General features: G+C 49.1%; 1 protein-coding gene across 2 annotated transcripts in view; it reads left to right on the top strand.

The window, feature by feature from the left end:
- The first annotated feature begins 6,230 nt into the window (after nt 1-6,230).
- ABAT (4-aminobutyrate aminotransferase) overlaps nt 6,231-20,715 on the top strand; it is a 94,122-nt gene continuing 79,637 nt past the window's right edge. For both annotated transcript variants that reach the window (XM_080830003.1, XM_080830002.1), the window contains exon 1: nt 6,231-6,354. The gene's annotated coding sequence lies outside the window, so the exon portion shown is untranslated. The remainder of the gene's footprint in view (nt 6,355-20,715) is intronic.

Below are 20,715 nucleotides of genomic sequence, written 5' to 3'. Positions count from 1 at the left end.
GTACACCCACCTGACAGGGCTTGTGCAGGTCAGGAGAGCCAGAGGCAGCTCCTGGGTCTTCGAGGAACCCAGCACAAGAGACAAAAGCATGGAAAATCCCACCCCTCTAGGCCAGATCCCTCTAGGCATTCTAGCCTCTGGGCAGATGTCACATCCTTCCCGTGACCCCTGGTCATCATGGCTAGTGTATTTGCTCCGACTCTAGGCACAGTATCCTGCTTTTCATTTCCCCCAAAGCACTTATTATCAGAAATTAGCTTCCTGGAACGCCTGGGTGGCTCAGTGGGTTAAGCCTCTGCCTTCAGCTCAGGTCATGATCCCAGGGAGCTGGGATTGAGCCCCGCATTGGGCTCTCTGCTCAGCAGGGAGCCTGCTTCCTCCTCTCTCTGCCTGCCTCTCTGCCTACTTGTGATCTCTCTCTGTCAAATAAGTAAACAAAATCTTAAAAAAAAAAAAAGAAAAGAAAGAAATTAGCTTCCTTAGTTCGAGTTTGCCTTTCTTATACTCTGTCTCCCAGCACCAGGATGGAAACTCCATGGAGGTGGGACCTCAAATCCCCAAAGCCTAGAACAGCTCAGCACCAGGGATGGAGTAGATGCTAACTGCTTATTTATTGCCTGGCTGATGGAATGAACAGATGAATTACTAAACAAGTGAATGACTGAGCTCTGGGCAACCTCACACAACCGAGCAGGTCACTTGGGGAAGCTGGTAATAACGAGAGCTACCCATGCGTGGACATCCACCAGGGGCCAGGGATGACCTCCCGTCATTCACCCCAAACAGCGACTACTGTGCTAGACATGGTTTTCTTGGTCTGATAAAATACACATAATAGGGACGCCTGGGTGACTCAGTGGGTTAAGCCTCTGCCTTCAGCTCAGGTCATGGTTCCAGGGTCCTGGGATCGAGCCTTGCATCAGGCTCTCTGCTCAGCAGGGAGCCTGCTTCCCCCGCTCTCTCTCTGCCTGCCTCTCTGCCTACTTGTGATCTCTGTATGTCAAATAAATAAGTAAAATCTTTAAAATATATATACACATAATACAGCATTTACCATTTTAATTTTTTAAGATCTATTCATTTATTGGAGAGAGAAAGTGTGAGCAGAGGGAGGGGATGAGGGAGAAGAAGAGAGAGAGAGAAAGAAACAGACTCCCTCCTGAGCGCAGAGGCCAATATGGTGTTCGATCCCACAACCTGGAGATCATGACCCAAGCTGAAATCAAGAGTCAGACACTCAACCAACTGAGCCACCTAGGTGTCCTAACATTTACCATTTTATTTGTTTATTTTTTAAGATTTTATTTATTTATTTGACAGAGATCACAAGTAGGCAGAGAGGCAGGTAGAGAGAGAGGAGGAAGCAGGCTCCCCGCTGAGAACCCAATGCGGGGCTGGATCCCAGGACCCTGGATCATGACCTGAGCCAAAGCCAGAGGCTTTAACCCACTGAGCCACCCAGGTGCCCCACATTTACCATTTTAAAGTGCACAGTTCAGTGACATTAAGTCATTCACTGTGCTGTGCAACCATCACCCCTGTCTAGTTCCAGAACGTTGTCATCAACCCAAATGGAAACCCCATTTCTACTACTCCTCCCCCATTTCTTCCACCCCCAACCCCAGCAACCACTAGTCTACTTTCTGTCTCTGTGGATTTACTATTCTGGATATTTTGTTCTGGACCCACAGAGAATATGGTCTTTTGTTTTCAGGGTTCATGCACATTGTGCCATATGCCAGTGCTCCGTTCCCGTATATGACTAATACTCCACTGAATGGACGTACTGCAACATGTCCATCCATTCATTTGCTGACGGACATTTGGCTTGTCTCCACTTTGGGGCCACTGTAAGTAGTGCTGCTAAGAACATTCATATACAAGTTTTTGTTTGAACAGCTGCTTTCAATTTTTTGGATCTCTACCTAGGAGTAGAAATGCTGGGTCCTATGGTGATTTGTGTTTAACTTCTTGAGGAACCACCCAACCGTTTCCCAACATGGCCAGTTTTTATGTTCCCACCAGTGGGGTGTGAGGGTCCAATTTCTCCACATCCTTGCCAACACTAACTGTTTTCCATTTTGTTATTATGGGCATCCCAGGGAGCGTGAGGTAGTGTCTCAGGGGGATTTTGATGGACATTTCCCTAATGACCAATGATGATGAGCATCTTTTTATATGCTTTTGGCATTCTGTATGTCTTCCTTGCAGAAAGGTCCATTCAAGTCCTTTGCCCATTTTTGAATAGGGTTGTTTGTCTTTTGGTTGTTAAGTTGTAAGAATTATTTATATATTCTGGATCCTAGACTCTTTTTTGATATATCACCTGCAAATATTTTCTCCCGTTCTGTGGATTGTCGTCTCACTCTCTTGATGATGTCCTTTGATGCACAAATGAGTTTTGATTTTGATGAGTTCCAATGTATCTGCTTTGGTGTTGTATTTAAGAAGCCATTGCCAAATCCTAAGTCATAAGGATTTACTTCTCTGTTTCTTTCTAAGAGCTTTATGGTTTTAGGTCTTATATTTAGGTCTTTGATCCATTATGAGTTAATTTTTGTGTATAGTGTGAGGTAAGGGCCCAAATTCATTCTTTTACATGTGGATGTTGTGGTAGGCACTTTAATTGTTCAGTTCACAAATGAGAACACAGAGACTGAGAGGCGGTAAATGACTTGTCCAATGTCACACGACCATTGGGAGGTAGAACTGGAATTCACTACCAAGTTCCCGGCTGGTCCCCTTTCACACCCAAATGCCCTCTCTGATATCCCTGTACTATTTTGTGAGCAGGGAGTGTGGAAAGCACAGACCTAAAAAATAAGGCACACACATTCTAGTCTGGCTCCAGGCAAGTTCATCCCCATCTCTGGGCCTCAGTTTTCTCTGTACGAAGGGTGGCTGATCTCTGAGGGCCTTTCCTCCTCAAACTGCTTGCGCCAGAGAGCTTCATGCTCCATGGTCCTCATCTCCCTTCCCAGAGATGCTTTTCTGGAAGGGGCTCTATTCTGGGTCACAGCCAGCCCCTGGAAACATTCTCGGGATCCCTTGCAAGACACCTGCGGCCCCAAGCAGCCCCATAGGAGAGCTGTGGGACTGTGAAAAATGCAAGGGGAGCTAATGTGAGAAAGGCCTTACCAGCTTGCTGACGGTTTTCTTCACAAGTGTCACAATGAAGCTACTTGAGAATCGGCTTGCAAAGCACCTGGCTGTTAATATCCCTCTCACACCACTCCTTAATCAGAAGAAATTCCTCCTGAATGCCCAGTACCAGGGCCTCGCCCCCAGTGGGTGCTGCAAATGTTTATTTCCCCTGATCGTCTTGAACCAGGGCTTGACAAACTTTTTCTGAAAAGGGCCCAATGGTAAATATTTTTTGGCTTTGCAAGCTATATGGTCTCTGCCACAACTACTCAGCTTGGTCATTGTAGCACAAAGACAGCCATAGACGATGCATAGGTGAAAGGGTATCGCTGTGTGCTAATAAAACTTTACTTACGTACAGTGAAATTTGAATTTCAGTGTCATTTTCATGTGAAAGGAAATATTATTTATTTTTACTTTTTCCTACCACTTAAAATATAAAACCCACTTCATATCATAGCTTGCAGGTCATATAAAACAGATGGTGGGCTGCATTGGGCTTAAACTTTTGCTTTCTTTTTTCCATTTTATTTATTTAGTTATTTATTTAGTTATTTGACAGAGAGATACGTAGAGAGAGAGCACAAGTAAGCAGAGCGGCAGGCAGAGGGAGAGGGAGAAGCAGGCTCTCCACTGAGCAGCCCGATGAGGGGCTCAATCCCGGGACTCCGGGACCATGACCCGAGCTGAAGGCAACCGCTTAACTGACTGAGCCACACATGCATGCGCCCCTTGTTTTCCATTTTAAATGTTTTTTCTTGGTTATAGGAGCAATATATATTTGTTATAGAATAATTAGAAGTTAGTGATATGCAAATAAAGTAAAATTAGAATCATCTATAATTTTAACATACAGCTATAACTATTTATACTAAAGAGAATTTATTTTTTCTCTCTCTCTCGATCTATATTGGTGCTGTCCAATGCAATAGCCACTAGCTACATAATGATGGTTTGGCCTGAAACAAAAATTAAATAAAATCTAAATTTTGGACTCTCAGTCAACTAGTACATTTGTAAAGTCTTCAATACCCATGTATGGCCAGTGGCTACCATCTTGGACAGGACCAATATAGAACATTTGTGACACCACAAAGTTCTTTCAGACAGCACCAATCTATCCAGGTCTATTTACATCAATTTAACAAATACAGGATAATACCAAATAAACTTTTTTGGTGGATACCTTTGTTCACTTAATATTTTGGGATGACATTGTCATACCACTTGATATTCAATACTTATGTCTTATTGGTGGAGTTCTGTTCATGCAACAGATGTCCGTTTAGAGTCTCTGTGGTTGTACAGTTGTTTCCAGTTTTTTGCTACAATAAACAAAATGCCAGTAAACCATTTTATCCCTAAACCTTTGCACCATTCAGGAAATTGTTTTTAATAGGAATACTCAGTTTCTCTCCAGGAAGGCTCCGATCATTTGGACTCCCATCAGCAATTCATGAAATTGTCCACTTCCTTGAAACCCCCATAAATAATAGTAGTAATAATAATAAAAGTTAGGCCATTCTGGTAGATGACGTTTTTCCATCTCTTATACCTGCCTTTCTTTGACAAACTTAATTTCCTCCTACGTTTATTGACCATTTTGTTTCTTTGGGCGGGTTTTGGACAATAAAGAGGATTATCTACGTGGCTTAGATTTTAAGGAAAAATTGCTAGATTTATAACCCAGGCCACATAAATTTCTGCAAGCAAGGTGGCAGGATTAACATACCAAAAAATATTGGCAAATCTCTCTCTATTTCAGCAGAACCTTGGATCAATTATATTTTCTGTCTGTTCCCTTGGATGATTCTTATTTATTGTTTCTTTTTGGTCCCTATCCTCATAGACCACACTAGAGAGCAGGTAGTGTTTTGTTGTTGTTGTTTTTTGGGTTTTGGTTTTTGTTTTGTTTTGTTTTGTTTTTGTTTTTTGCTGTTTGGCTGGTTTTTTTTATTTGCTTATTTGTTTGTTCTTTATTTGTCTTAATTCCTAGAACAACAGTCCTTGCCTAACCAGAGATAGGGCAGCCTGGATTCCTGGAAAGCAGGAAGGAGGGATCTCAGGTTTCTGCAAGATACCAGCAGACTAAAGAAACAATGACTGATCAGGATGAACAGGGAAAACCAAGCTATGTTCTTCTGTGGCCTTTTAGGGTCTGAAATTTCCATTCATTATGAGCTCTTGGTGATCACATGTTGTTCTGATGGGCAGTTTGTGTGTCTTTGACTCTACCACTGAATGAATGCATCCTCTTTCCAAATCCCTTTAGAAAGCTACTGGGCTATCAGCCGTTCACCCTTTAATATTAACTAGCTTTCATACTGCATTTTAATTTATATAAAATCAACTTCATCACATCTACAATTTCATTTACACCCATGAAGGAGGTACTGTCACTATCGTCTTCCTTTGCTGTTAGGGAAACTGAGGATGGGGTAGGTGGGGTGATCTGCCCGAGATCATGCGGACGGAACCATGGACTCTTAGTCCAGTGCTTTTTGCATTGCCTCCAGAGTGCACAAGCTATTTCTGTTGTGGAGCCGGTGGGGCAGGAGGTATTAAGTGAATGGCAACTGGGAGGGCTGAGCGAGAGGGCCCTGAACGCCCGCCTCAGAGGTGGGGGGGGGGGCGGTGCAGAGAGGGGCAGGGCATCATACGGACACTGACTCCGGATCTCGGGTTCCAGAGCCAGGGCGCAGGGTGCAGGTGGGGCAACTACACTCACCCGCAGCCCCCAGCACCCAGGATAGAGGACAGGAGGTAATTAAGGTCTAGGTAAAATCAACCTATAGAGCCGCCCCCTTTTAGAGACGCGCTCTCCACCCTGCATCAGATAGGCTCCCCGCCGGCCTGACAGGGGTCCTCAGCCTCCTCCTCCCCAGCCCCAACCCTCGCTCCCGGCCCTCGCGGTCCCTCCTCCAGGCCCCCGGCTCCTTCGCCCCCGGAGGCCGGACTCTGCCCCCGCCCTGCCTTCCCCCTCCCCCCCGGGGGCGGTGGCCCGTGGCGGGCACGTTCATTGGCTGCGGCGCGAACGAGGGCCGGGGCCGGCAGCGCTGATTGGCCGGCGCGGCTCGGCGGAGCCAGGAAACCCCGCGAGTCGCTGGGGGAAGTGGGGCAGAGACTGGACGCACCCGGAACTCAGAGCGCAGTAGCCTCAAGTCGGAGCCCGGCAGATCGGAGTCGGCAGACCCGAGCCGGGGCCTGGAGGTAAGGGCACCGCGCCGGGTAGCGTGGGGGCGGGCCCGTCCACGCTAGACGGAGTCCTTTGGCCATGCAGCCAGGGAGCAAAAACGGGGCGTCTTCCTCCAGAATCGGGGCCCTCATCCGCTGGAGACGCGGGTCCCCTCCCCCCAAAAGAGAGGGTCTTTCACCATCCAGAGAGCAGAACAGCCTCCTTTTCCCATCAGAAATGGGCTCTTTCAGTCCTAGCCCCAGGTTCTAGAGATAGGATTCCCCTCCCTAATTTACCCCTTGGAATGGAATGTCCCCTTCCAAAGTGGGGTCCAACCTCCGCACATATCTAGGCGCCCCCCCCCCCCGATCTCTTCGGAGACGGATGCACCTTCCGCCTCCATCAGAAACTAAGTTTGGATCTCTTCTCCCACCCTTGCTTCGGAATGGTGAGGGTCTGAGATAGACAGGTCACAGATAACAGTATCCTCCCTCCAGGGAAAATGAAAGCCCCCAGATGTCCGGGAAAATAAGCCCTTCCTTAAGACAGGGAAATCTCAGGGCAGAGACTCAGCATGTCACCCTCAAACCCAATAGGGATCTCCCTGCATACCGCACCTCAGCATCTGGACTCTGGGATTTGTCTTCAAATACGGATGATTCCGTTCCCCTCCCCCACCCCACCCAAGACCCCCTCCCACCCCTTACAGAGAAATGCTTGCCGCAGACACCACCACATTAAAGCATATTGGGGAAGGTACCCTCTTCCTCCTACAGATGTAAGGCCAGGGGCTTTCATACTCAGCAATAGGACAGGGGTCTGGCCACCCATCAGGACCAAGTCACCCACCTCATTCCACCTCTCTCTAACCCTTTCAAGAGACAGCCTCTTACTAACACTCTACACCCACTCTCCCCGCCTTTCCCAAATCCTATCCTTTCCGACTATACTCCCACACCTCACTGCTCCACCTAATTCCATCCCACCTTTCTTCTCCCACCGTGGCCAGAGATAAGTCCAGAGGAGGTTTGATAAGAATGAAACCCTTAAAGCCAAGATCCTGAGCCTAGGGGGGACCCTTCTATTGCCCTCTGAACTCTGACAGCAGAGATGGCCTCTGAGGCAGCAGGACCACCAGGGACCCCCCACTCCCCCCACACAAAGGGCTGGTGTTCAGGATAGTCTCCCCTGAGGCAGTCCGGCCTCTCCCCTGGAGAAGGGAGTGTCAGATGCAGAGAGGAGGACCCCAGGTTGCTCCCTGGGCCTGCCCCCTCGCCCCCAGCTCCAGTGGGCACTGCTCAGTGGAATTCCCTTGGCACTTGGCCAGAGAAGGTAGATGCTGCAGGAACCATCCATTGGCTGGAGACAGTGTTGGCTTTGCTGGACTAAGGGTCAGGGTGTTGGTGACTTGAGAGGGGCCGGAACAGCTCTTCTCCAGCAGGCAAGGGTGGAGGACAGGAACGAGAAAGGCAAGGAGCTTTGCCTTGCTCTTTAGAGCTGCACCTGGGACATGAGGTATGGAGAAATGCGTGTCCTGGATGCTCAAAGGGGTCAGCCCCGGGGAGAGGTAAGACTGGAGTTCTAAGCTTCTGGATTAAAGGACTTCTAGAGGGCTTCTAGACTGAAGATCCTGCCCCTTATTTTGGCGGTTGAGCAAACAGAGGCGGAAAGAGGGGAAGATACTTGCTCAAGGTCATCCGGCCAGTGGGTTGCAAAGCTAGTCACAGTCTCTCCCAGGATTGTGGGGTGCTGGCATCCAGGACAGGAGCTCCGGTCCTCACATTTACAGCTGGGACTGCTGGGACTGACCTCTCCACTTGTCAGAGGAGGTGCAGAGGCTCCGAGAATGTTGCGCAGCTCGGAAGGGGCAGAGCTGAAATGCAGCACTGCCCCCCGCCAGCAGACCACCTTGTAGAATCCATTCCTGGGGGTCTGCACTTAACTGCTCACCCCATGGGAGCTTTATGCTGAGCCCTCCACCACACTGACACTTGCTAAAAGCCAAATCGACCGAGGATGGTGGACGAGATGGGTTGCAATGTGCTGGTGCCCGAGACGGCCGCCAGGGCCTCAGTTGTGTAGCTGGGTTTGCTCCGGGAACTTTGCACAGGCCCCTTCCCTCCTGTCCCTGCAGCTATCTCGTACCCCTGCTCAGAGCACGGCTTTTGTTCCTGAGGCACTGAATGGGGCCAGAGCTGAAACTAGCCGCAGGGCTCCAGAACCACCCAGCTGGGCAACAGTGACCAGGTCCCTGCAGATGGGAGGGTCTTGAGGCTGGGGCTTCCCCCTGCCTCCAGCTAAAGGGCTGGCAGTCATGCTCCAGTTTAGAGGAGGGAGCCAAGTGCAAGCTGCCAAGGTCAAAGTTCAGAGCATGAGGGGGGCTGGAGTGCATAGGGGTCAAGAGATCGGTCCCTGGACTCCTCTTATCTGGGTCTAGAGCCCAGATCTGCTACTTAGTGTGTGATCTTGAAGAGATTTTTTAACCTTATCCACATAAAACGAGTTAATCCTCGTAAAGTGTGTAGCCTCTGCAACAAATGGGCGGAAGCAATGATTGTGATTTCAAGTGCAAAGTCATAAAACCTTTGTGCTTTTAGGACCGCAGACCGTCGTCCGATGAGCCAAGAGTTGACTGGCTGGGGAGCCTTAGGCAGGTCATTCCCTCTCCGAGGCTCACTTCCCTCATCTTTGAGCGAGGTTTGTTGGGGAGTAGGCATCAGATAAGAGAGCGCCGCAGAGCAGGCCTTCTTATCCTTCGCAGTATTGACATTGGGGGCGGAATAATTCTCTGTCTCGGGGGCCATCCTGTGCACTGAGGGCGTTTAGCTCCCTCCTGGCCCCTCTCGCTACTAGATGCCAGTACGAGCCTGTCTGGGTATGCCAACTAAACTGTCTCCAGGCATTGGCAGACGTCCTCTGGGGGACAGAATGACACCCACCTCTCCCACTGAGAACTGCTGGCCTAGCGCACATGTTCTGCATATCCTTGATGCTGCTTCTCCTTCTTCAGCCTCCTTGTTCTGCTTCCTGCATGATGGAGGGGGTGGTGTCCAGCCGCTGAGCCTCTCCACATTAACAGTGATCTCAGTCCTTCACATAAAACACAACTTTACGGTGCATTGACCCGGCCTCCCATTTTACAGATGAGCAAACTAAGGCTCAAAGAGGTGAAATGGCTTGCCTAAGGGCATTACCCCCTTCCCTGCTAGAGGTCAAAGAAATGTTCATGCCAGCAGCAGTTTCAGAAATAACCTGGTTCTGGAGCCTTCTTCAGAAGGTCATCTGGCCTTCTCTTCCAGAACTCGCACTGCCCTCCCACCTCTAGGACTCTCCTGTAGCAGTGCTCACTCGTGCATGTAGCTCGGCGAACACAGGAACGTTTACTGCAGAACTTTGCAGCACCAGCACGGGGAGGGGCTACAGCACAGTGCGTTCACACGGGGAAATGAGCAGTCTTTTTAGAAAAATGAGGGAGATGTACATTCCTGACCTGGAAAGTTCCCAGAGACATTTAGTGAAAACAATGAAGTTGCAGAATTAATATATACAGTATAAAAAAAAGATACATGTGAATTCATAGGAGAATTAGTCAGGCAAGAAAGGGGCACAAAAGAGACATGTATATATAAGAATATATACACGGGGGAAGACGAAGGGGAGGAACCCTCCAGCCAGCTTCCCGTGCATCACAGATGAGCAAAGCACAGCACCCAGAGGTTGACAGATTTGCTCTGAGTCACTCTGCCAAGAGGTACGGCCATGGGACCCCACCCCACGGGAGGAGCCCCACCGCTGTCCCCAGGGTCAGCATACTGGGTGCAGGTGAGGTCTGAGGACGGCACATTCCTGCCTGGACCCGTCCGTCTCTCTGGGGAAGTGCCATGCCAGCAGTCTCAGTGGCTGAAACTCGGGCCTCTGTACTTCCCGAGAGTTCGGAAGCCACGAGAGAGGAATCCGAGGCTTCCCTGTCCCAGGCTGAACTTCTGCCCTGGCTCTAGGGAACTCATAAGCATTCCAGTGGGCTCTGGGGTCAGAGCGCCCACAACTGAACGGGGCTTCTGCCCACATGATGGTGTCATGTGACCACCACACCTCTCAGCATCTCATTTCCCCAACTTTGGAAAGGGGTTAATAGTGGAAAAGCAGAAAGGAAAGTAGTGGGAAGGGGGCAGTAATGGGGCCTGCTCATCACCCAGCCGGCGTGAGTAGCTTCCCGAGGGACTTCACCAAAACCGTGTTCCAACACCTGGTCTTCTCTGCTGCTACGAACCTGTACCTACAAGTTTTGGGTTGTTTTTTTTCTTTTTAAATATTTTATTTATTTATTTGACAGAGATCACAAGTAGGCAGAGAGGCAGGCAGAGAAAGAGGAAGGGAAGCAGGCTCCCCGCTGAGCAGAGAGCCCGATGAGGGGCTCGATCCCAGGACCCTGGGATCATGACCTGAGCCGGAGGCAGAGGCTTTAACCCACTGAGCCACCCAGGCGCCCCACAAGTTTTGGTTTAGAGGCAGTTTGGGTCTCCTTTCTTTCGGCTGTATGCCCAGGCATGAACCAGTCAGGTCACATGACCAGTCACATGGCAACTCTTTGTTCAACCTGTTGAGGAACCGCCAAACGGCGCCGTTTTACGTTCCCACCAGCAGTGTGCGAAGGTTCCAATTTTTCCGCATCCTTACCAACGCTTGCTCTTTTCCAGTTATCATCATTATTACTGTTACCGCCGCTCCAGCAGGTATGAAGTGGTATCTCGTTGTGGTTTTGATTTGCAGTCCCCTAGTGACATGGAGCCTCTCCTCGTGTGCTTGTTGGCCATTTGTGTATTTTCTTCGGAGAAACATCTATTTAAGTCCCTTGCTCATTTTTTTGAGTTAGGTTGTCCTTTGTGGTTGGGGTTTTGTCGTTGTTGTCGTTGTCGTTGTTTTAATATTCTATTTATTTATTTATTTATTTAGAGAGCTGGTGTAAGTGAGGGCAGAGGGAGGAGGAGAGAATCCCAGCAGACTCCACTATGTGGGGCTTGATCCCACAACCCCGAGACCATGACCTGAGTCGAAGTCGAGAGTTAGACACTCAACTGACTGAGCCACCTAGGCTCCCCTTGTGGTTGAATTTTAAGAGCTTTTTATATACATAATTGTATGTTGTGTTGCCATTTCCTCTTGCATGGAAGCATTTGCTCAGCTCCTGTGGGTCAGACTGTCTTGTGACCTTGGGATATCAAGGTGACTATAATCGTTACTGCCCACGAGGGGCTCCCAGTCTAGAGCAAAGTTTCTTAACCTCAACCCTACTAACTCTGGGGACTATCCTGTGCATGATAGGATGTTTAGCATCATCCCTGACCCCCGTCCCACTAAAAGCCAGTAGCACACTCCCCCCACCCCCATATTGGGATAACCAAAACCATCTCCAGACATCACCAAATGTCTTATGGGGGCAGACTTGTCTCTGGTAGAGAACCACTGGTTTAGAGGCTAAGACAGATGTGTATATCTACAATTTTAGTCCTGTCTCTTGTGCCTAAGAGAGTTCATGGTGGACCTTCAGGACATACTCGGATGTTGGGTGGGTGATTGGATGGGTGGATGGATAGATGGATGGATGCATGGACACAACCACTTTGTGGGTTAGATAAATGGATGGATGAGTGTGTGAATGGATAGAAGACGAGATGAATACAATTTGCAAAGCCCAGACATGTGCCTGAAATTCTACTATGGGAAAACAAAACAATGTTCTTCAAACTGCAATATGCTACCCTTTCTCTCCTCCTAGCACAGAGGTTCTCACGCTTGAGCATAAGAAGCCCTGAGGGGCTTGTTAACACACAGATTGGTGGGCCTCACCACCAGCCTTGAGGATTCATTAGAGTCACTGGCCTGGCAGAATGCTCCCAACCTGGGTTCCATGTTTTTTGAAAACCCTGCACCAGAATCCCCCACCTCGCCATCCTGTCCTTTCTCAGGGGTCTGTAGACTTAACTGCCAACACCTCCCACTTAGGGGCTCGTGTTTATTACCTTGGACTATTGGCAGCATGCTGGAAATCTGTTCCGTGGCCACACTGAGAATTTCTCCAAAGCTGGGACCCATTGTGTCCTAGCTCCTCACTTCTGGAAATGTGGTACAGTGCCCCGTAGCATCACGGCATCTGGATACTCATTAGAAATTCAGACGGTTGGGTGTGCCTGGGTGGCTCAGTCAATTAGGTGACCAACTCTTGGTTTCAGCTCAGGTCATGACCTCGGGGTCATGGAATTAAGCCCTGAGTCGGGCTCTGTACTCGGTGGGGAGTCTGCTTGAAATTCTCTCTCTCTCCCTCTGCCCCTCCCCCTGCTCGCTTTCTCTCTCTCTCTAAAATAAATAAGTCTTAAAAAGAAAAGAAAAGAAAAGAAAAGAAATGCAGACTATTGGACCCTACAGAGGCCTACAGAATGCAAATCTGTATTTTAACAGTATCCCGGTTTGGCGGTAAAGGGTGGGAGCTGGGATTCGTGGTCACATTCAAGTTTGGAAATCTTGTCCTAGGATATCTCTGTCACCCCCACAACTCAGAGTGAGGCCATGCTTAGCTTTGCCAGTGAGTTACACTGACAGCGCTTGTTACAGTATAAATGATGTCCGGCTGGAATGTCACGGGCATTACTGGTCATTCCTGTCTTTGCCTCATGCACTTTATCTCTTGGAATGTCTGAACCGAGGGCTTGACCTGTGGAAAACAGAGGTCCAGAGGAGCCTTGCTCAAGGTCGCGAGATGACCATGAAGCAGAACGGAGATTGCCATCCATTCCCTCCAGGGGAACGGGACCCAGAGGGGTTGAAGGGCCACCACGGTGACACAGCATGGCTCGGGAGGGTGGCATTTGGAAGCTGCTGGGCTTGCTCTTCCAAAGTGGGAAAAAAACGGGAGATGACTTAAAAGTAGGCCAAGAGCCTGGGTGGCTCAATCGGTTAAGCATCTGCTTTCAGCTCAGGTCATGATCTCAGGGTTCCGGGATCCAGCCCCCACACTGGGCTCTCTGCTCTGCGGGGAGCCGGCTTCTCTCTCTCCCTCTGCCCCCTCCCTACTTGTGCGCTCACTTGCTCTTTCAAATAAAATCTTTAAAAATACAAAAAAAGCAGGCCAAAAAACAAATTGAGTGGTACGCTTTCATTTACTCAACAAGTATTTATTGGGTACTCCGCAGACACCAGATGCTGGCACTGTGTATGCGGTATTGAGTGAAGACAGCAAGGTGTTGCCCTTAGTGGCTTCTATCTTGGTGAGCAGTCCCATCACCCAACGTCCGTTCACTCATTACTGTGGCCTTCAGTTGCACAACTTCCATGTGTCCTGTAGAGTACTGGGGTGTGTGTTTGTGTGACGAGAGAGAGATAGAGACCCAGCTGCTACCCCAGAGGATCTTCTAGGCTGACTGTGGGGGCACAGACCAGAACATCTGCCATTCAGCGAGATGCATCCTGGGGAGGCTGGGAGAACTTAGAGGCTGGAACTCAGAGAAACCCTGGGGATGCTAGGGAAGAAATTGCAGGTGGAAATGGCAAGAAAGATAGTCTCAGAGAGACTGAGAGACAGAATTTGAGTGGAGCCTCAGAGACATCACTGAAAACTGTTAAAAAGACAAATCTTCAGGGGCACCAGGTGGCTCAGTCGGTTAAGCATCTTGTGTGCCTTGGGCTCGGGTCATGATCCCAGGGTCCTAAGATTGAGTCCCATGTCTGGCTCTCCACTCAGCAGGGAGCCTGCTTCTCCCTCTCCCTTTGCTGGCCACTCTCCCTGCTTATGTGCATGCACATGTGCTCTCTCTGTCAAATAAATAAAATCTTTTAAAAAAGGAAGAAGTCTTCGGATTAAAAAAGGGTAAATTCATGACTCCCATGCAGACACAAAAGCACTGGATTAGGATTGTGTTAAGCTCGCTCAGTGACAGGCCTGGGCAGATGTTAGAACCAGTTCAAAGGCAAAGTCAACCAAAGCACAATTATGTAGGGAGGAAAAGTGTGTTGAAATGAATTGCAAATGGAAGGGGAAAATGATTGGACAAGACGGAATTTGCTTGTCTATCAGTTTGCTACAACTTACAAAGGATTGGAAAAAATAGCTCAAAGATAATGAACAAGGCTAGAACCAGATAACCAGAAAGTTTGTATTGTATGCAGATAATGCATAATATTCCATTAAGACACAGTTTCCCCCCTCCCCCATAAAACCAGTGTTTAGAGGATGGTGGAGGCCTTCAGTGAGCACAGTGTGGGTGCATGAGGAAGGGGAAGGAGGGGAAGCTGCAGGACGGCCAGGTCGTGGACACCCAGGTGACCGATGATAGTGTGTGGACTTGACGCAGAGACCAGTAGGGAACCGTGCAAGGGTTTTAATCAAATCTCTGATTTGATTAGCACCAAAGAAAGATCCTTCTGGAAGCTGGGTGGAGAGCAGACTCCAACTATAGGTGAATCAGAGAAGCCTGATCAAAGATGAGATGACAGGGACATCCCCTAGAGTGAGGCTTGGCAAATGTCTTCTATAAAGGGCCAGAGAGTAAGGACTTGAGCCTTTGCGGGCCATACAGTTTACAATCACAACTACTTACCTGTACCACGAGCAGCCAGAGTGTAATGAATGGGCAAGTCTATGTTCTAATAAAACTTTATTTACATAGATGGGCCAGTGGACCGGATGTCTTCCCCCACCCCAGCCCTCCACCACAGTTTGTCCATTTCTGACCTAGAGTGGTGGTAGAGTAGCTAGAGCTGTCCATGGTTTTGACAGGCCTACTGATCCGTCCTCTGCCTAGATCTCTAGAACCCATTAGTAGCTCTACTGGAGGGAGCCTAGGGATACCTTCTCCCTTTAGCCTCTGAGCACGAGTTCCCTGAGGGAACCAGGCAACCCTTGGGGCAGATCCCTGGCCTTTCAGCAAAAGCTTTTAGGACCTCAAAACTCCTCTGGAGACAGGATTGGCCAAACAGCCTCTTCCAAGCAGCCAAAAGAGCAAGCCACCTCGGGAGGGCTGTTCCTGTGTGGGAACAGAGCCTGCCTCCCCTCTCCTTGCCCAGAGCTGTAAATAGCTCTCTGTTGGCTTTGCAGGCTGAGCGCCCTTCTGGGGACGGGCTGGAAATGAGCACACCAAGGCAAGGAGCGCTTGTGCAAATTACTGCCTGCACGTGGGGTTTGCGAGCCTGGCATCCTGCCCCAGCCCTAAGTGCACAGTCCTCCCAGGGGCCAAAAGCAGGGCTCACATGAGAGTGGCACACACAAGGACGTAGATATTCTGCTCTGGGGACAGGGTCTGGGAAGGATTCAGAGCTGGGCTCTCGGAGTAACCATAAGCTAGAGGGACAAGGGGAAACCTTCAGAAGACCCTGGACTCTGCCTGCCCTGATGCAGGGACTTACAAATAGTGGCCGTTCGTGCTTGCCCAGGATTCAGTCAGTGCTAGGGCTATTGCTAGCGCTGTTCTAAGGGGTATATTTGGTCATGGCCCTAAAGAAAAGACTGGTCAAACGGCAGAGGTGGGAATGCAGGCCCAGAGAGGGTGGCAGACTTGCCCTGGCTCTCAGAGTAACAACATCATGTCCACAGAGCGACCCAGGCGTATGGACTCCAAGGCCCCGGGCCTGACCCTGAGCCACACGGGTGCCACTATGTCCATCTGTGGCATCCCCATCCCCCAAACCTCCATCTGACCTCCGTTTACTTATCAGTCATCGGGAATAATAACATCCTATCCCTTGACCAGCTGCTGTGGCAAATGAGAAAGCAGAATTAAAAAGTCAGAAATGCTGAATAAGACCAGCAGTAAGCAGAGGAAAGTCCAAAGTTCTTCCTTTAGCAGCCACTGCCCACAAAGAGTTTGGATTATTGGTAGTCATTGATCCCTTTCAGCCGAGTGACCCGCCTTGAGGGCCTGCCGGGAGTGTGGGTTGGGGTCTGTTTCTTCGTTGTTCCTGTGGGGTCAAGGGAAAGGTCACGTCTGTTGTGGGCTTCCTGAAGGCCCTGGAGATGGTGACTTCTGGACCTCAGTTTCCTCATCTGTAAAATGGCCACAATGATACCAGTCTTGGAACAATGTATTGGCGGTTACCGGGTAGGAAGGTCAGGGTGAATGTGGTTGAATGCTTTCTACCTGCCAGACACCAGACTCTGTTTGGATGATCTCATTTGACGCTTTCGGTACCCAGATGGGAAGGTCCTCGTGTGGATGAAGGCAGAATCAGAGGGTTTTAAATTCCTTGGCAAAGGTCAGAGGTAGGAAGACCCAGAAACTGGACTTGACCTGAGACCTGCCTGGCTCCAAAACCCATCTTCAAATGTGTGACCTCCAAGGGCTAGAGGGTCAGAATCTGGCTCCTCCCCTTCCCAGGCCTTTATCTGTCCACTCTATATGTACTTACTCTGTTTTTAAGTGATAATTTATTTTCTGAATAGGCCAAGTGGCACGCAGTAAAATACTCAAACAGTAGAACTCAGTTTACAAAGAAAAGTAAAGTAAATTTCCCTCCTTTCTGCACATCTCCTGGGCCTCTTCCTTTCCCTAGAGGCAGCTCCACTATTTTAAAAGGGATCACTGTTTTGCACTTTGGGTTTTTTTGTTTCTGTTTTGTTTTGTTAGGGGAGGAGGGGCAGAGGGAGACAGAGAATCTTAACCAGACTCCCCTCTGAGCGCGGAGCCCAACTCAGAGCTCAATCCCAAGACCCTGAGATCACAACCTGAGCTGAAATCAAGAGTGAGCCACCCAGGTGCCCCTCACACTTAGTTTTTTATCCTTAATATATTGCACGGGGCTCTCGTTACCCCTTTCCATGGCTGCAGAAAATTCTGTGCTGTCGGGTACTTACTTATCCCACCAGCCCATGTCGACGGGCTCTGGATTGTTCCCAGTGTCTTGCCATCCTAGAGGAAGCAGCAACAGACAGCAACGCCCATAGTTACTTCACACACATGCAAATATTTCCGGAGCATAAATTCCTAGAAGTGGAATTGCTGCATCAAAGCTATGTGTGTAGGTTTTATTTTTTTCCCCCAAATCCTTTCTGGAAACCTTTTTCTTATTAAATGTAACATGCATATGGAAACATACTCAAAACGAAAAAGAACAACCCAGTCTTTTCTCGCGGAGCTAGTGGTCCTATAAATGCAGCCAAGTCTGCGAGCAGACTGCCCTGTGGGAGCCGGAAACAGCAGGCTCCTTATGCCCTTTGTAACCATGATTCCAGCCACAGGGAAGCCCTTCCAGTCCCTCCCAGAGTCCGTCTTTGCTCTTGCCTAGTGCTCTTGTACAGGTACTACTTGGGGAGGCATCCTTCATGACAGATGAGTTTTGTCTGTTTTTTTCCACTGCGTCTAGCTTCTCCTGCACACCAGGACATCTGGGATTTATCCAGGCTGTGCCTCAGAGTTTCGTCCATTCGTTTTCATTGTTGGTCGGTTGTCTAGGGTGTGCACAGGCCGTCGTTTCCCTTATCTACCCCACTGCTGGGGAACATTTGCGTTGTTTGCAGTTTGAGGTCTGTCTTCATCTGCCCCGGCGCCATAACAAAATACATAGTTCTGGAACCTGGAGGTCCGAGATTAGGGTGCCAGCACCGTCCGGTTCTGGCTAGGGCTCTCGTCCTGGCTTGCACATGGCCGTCTTCTCACTGTCTCCCCACATGGCAGAGACAGCACCCTGGTGTCTCTCCTTCTTACAGTGACACTTATCCCACCATGACAGCTCCACTCTCGCCACCTCTTCCCAACCCACCCATCTCCCAAACGCCCCATCTCCAAACACCATCACACTGAGGGTTGGGGCTTTGCTGTATGAAGGAGGAAACACGATGCGATCCATAGCGAGGCTGGTTACACATAGTGCTGCCGTGAGCACAAAGTGGCTGCCCGATTCGGACTCCACCAGCCATTGTATGAGACTTCCAGTTGCTGCATATCCCATCCAGCTCCGGTACCTGGACTTGCTATTGTATGTTGTCATTTGAGCCATTCTGATGGGTGTGTAGTGGTTTTTAAAACTTCCCTACTTACTCACTGAATTTGATCGTCCCTTCTATGTGTTTCTTGGTCATTTGGATTTGTTCTTTTATGAAGTGCCCATTCAGATCTTTTGTCCATGTTTCTTTTAAATTGTCTGGGCTTTTTTCTAACTGCTTTGTAGGAGTCTTTGTCACGCTTGATAATGATCCCTTTGGCAGTTGTATGTTTTCCAAATAGCTTCTGTCCTGTGGTGTGATTCCCATTTTCCTGGTGACTTTTGGTGATTGGAATTTTTAATTTTTTATGGCTCACATTATTAATCTTTTCTTTTATGGTTAATGGTTTTTGTGTCCTATTTCAGTAACCCAAGGTCATCCACAGTGCCCCCCTCCTAAAAGCCTTCACGTTTTACCTTTCAGATCTACATCTGTTACCACCGGGGGTTGATATTTATGTACTGCATTAGGGAGGATCATGACGAATTTTTCTTTCCCTAGAGACAATCTAATTGACCCAATATCACCGCCGCTTTGCCGTAGGTCTGTTCTTCTGTTCTCTGTTCTGTTGCATTGGTGTTTGTCTCTGCCCTCCTTGCCATGTCGTCTCAACCACAGTAGCACTGGAATATGATGGAACGTGCCAGATTGCCCTCTAAAGAGAATGCTACTGGGGTGCCTGGGTGGCTCGGTGGGTTAAGCCTCTGCCTTCGGCTCAGGTCATGATCTCAGGGTCCTGGGATCGAGCCCAGCATCGGGCTCTCTGCTCAACGGGGAGCCTGCTTTCCCCTCTCTCTCTGTCTGCCTCTCTGCCTACTTGTGATCTCTCTCACTCTTTCAAAAAAATAAATAAAATCTTTAAGAAAAAATAAAGAGACTGATACTAACATTTTAACAAAAATGTTCTGAGGGCCTAATGTGCTCCCAGATAGTGTAATGTTGGGGATATGATTTTAAGTATAAACACAACATAAAGAGTTCTGTGGTCCTGTAAGCAGCCAGACATGAACCAAATAACTATAGAAACAGATGCCATGGCAATGGGGTGATGCCATAAGAGGGAGAGGCCTGCGGGTCTAAGAGTGTGTGAAGAGGGGACGGGTCAGGGAAGGCTTCCTGGAAGAGGTGTGTCATGAGTTGTATAGGAATTAAGGAATCAGAAGCGAGGGAAGATCATTTAGGGTAGTGGGAGCAGCATGTCAACAGCTCTGAGGCAGAAGCCTACATGAGACAGACCCCAGATCCAAATGGGAGAACGCGGAGGGAGGGGAAGGTCTTGTATGTGGAAATTAGAACAGTGAGTGGGGCCAGACCTCCAGACCGTGTTCAAGGGCTGATTTTTTGCCATCATGAACAATTATCCTGAGCACATAACAGGGGTTCCCTTGAATCTCCCACATGAAGAGCAGTCCCGGGAGTCCTTTCAGCATACCTAGGGTTGCTTCTTTGCAGGAGAAAATGTGCAGCACCCTCTGGAGTGACAGCCCTGTTCATCCAGCTTCAGCATCTGGCACCGAGCACTTGGCTTGTGGCAGCCGCGGAAGGGACGGCTCCTCCACGCAGGTCTGCCCGGCACAGCCTTCTGCCCCAGCCTGACAACCGTGTCTTGCCTGCTGGGCCCTCCTGGGATGGGCCTGGAGCCAGACGCCGTGCCGTGGGCTGGAGCTGTTCCTCTCACTCTTCATAATCATCCCTGCTCATCACCCTGGGGAGGCGCTGGTGTCCTCACTCCACGGATGAGAAAACAGAAGCTCAAAGAGCCTAAGTCACTTGCCTAAGACCACACAGCTTCCCAGGGACAAATATAATAGTCTCTGGCTCTCGACAAATTTAATTTCTAAACTTGAGTCGTACTTTTTTTTTTTTCTTTTCAAAATAAGGAGTAGGTCAGGCTGATGAAGAATTTCACCTGTAGCATTACAGCACTGTTCTGAGTCAGGATTCTAAAACGCCGCCAGATGCATGCCCTGAGCTGCACAGAGGGGTATCTAGGCCTAAGACCCCGATCCTGCTCTTAACGCTGTCATTTTAATTTGGTAGCCAGCGTGGGGTTTGGGTTCTTTCTAAGGGGGGTAATTAAGGTTTTAATCAAGATATATGTCCGCTGGGTTTTTACAGAATTGGGAAGTGGGGAGGAGATCTGTATACACACCAGCCCTCAAAATCTCATTAAAACGGGTCCATCCCTGTTTCGGGAGGGGAGATCCAGACGCGGCCGACAAGACTGACGTTATTTTCATGAATCCAGGCGTCTGTTGTGTTCCTCGGGAGTTTTCAAGGCAGTAATTTGTTGGCAAGAGTACGAAGCAGTGGGGAGCTCCAGGGAGGTTTCAGAGCCTGGAGTAAGGATTGGTTTATCCCTCAACGCTGGGATAGGTCAGGGGGTAAAAATCAAGTTAAATGCAGATTTCTGTGCGTCCCTACCTCC

This window comes from Martes martes, assembly GCF_963455335.1.
Source record: "Martes martes genome assembly, chromosome: 18".
NCBI lineage: Eukaryota > Metazoa > Chordata > Mammalia > Carnivora > Mustelidae > Martes > Martes martes.
Note: the sequence above shows the minus strand (reverse complement) of the source record. Positions and strands in the feature narration are given on the sequence as shown.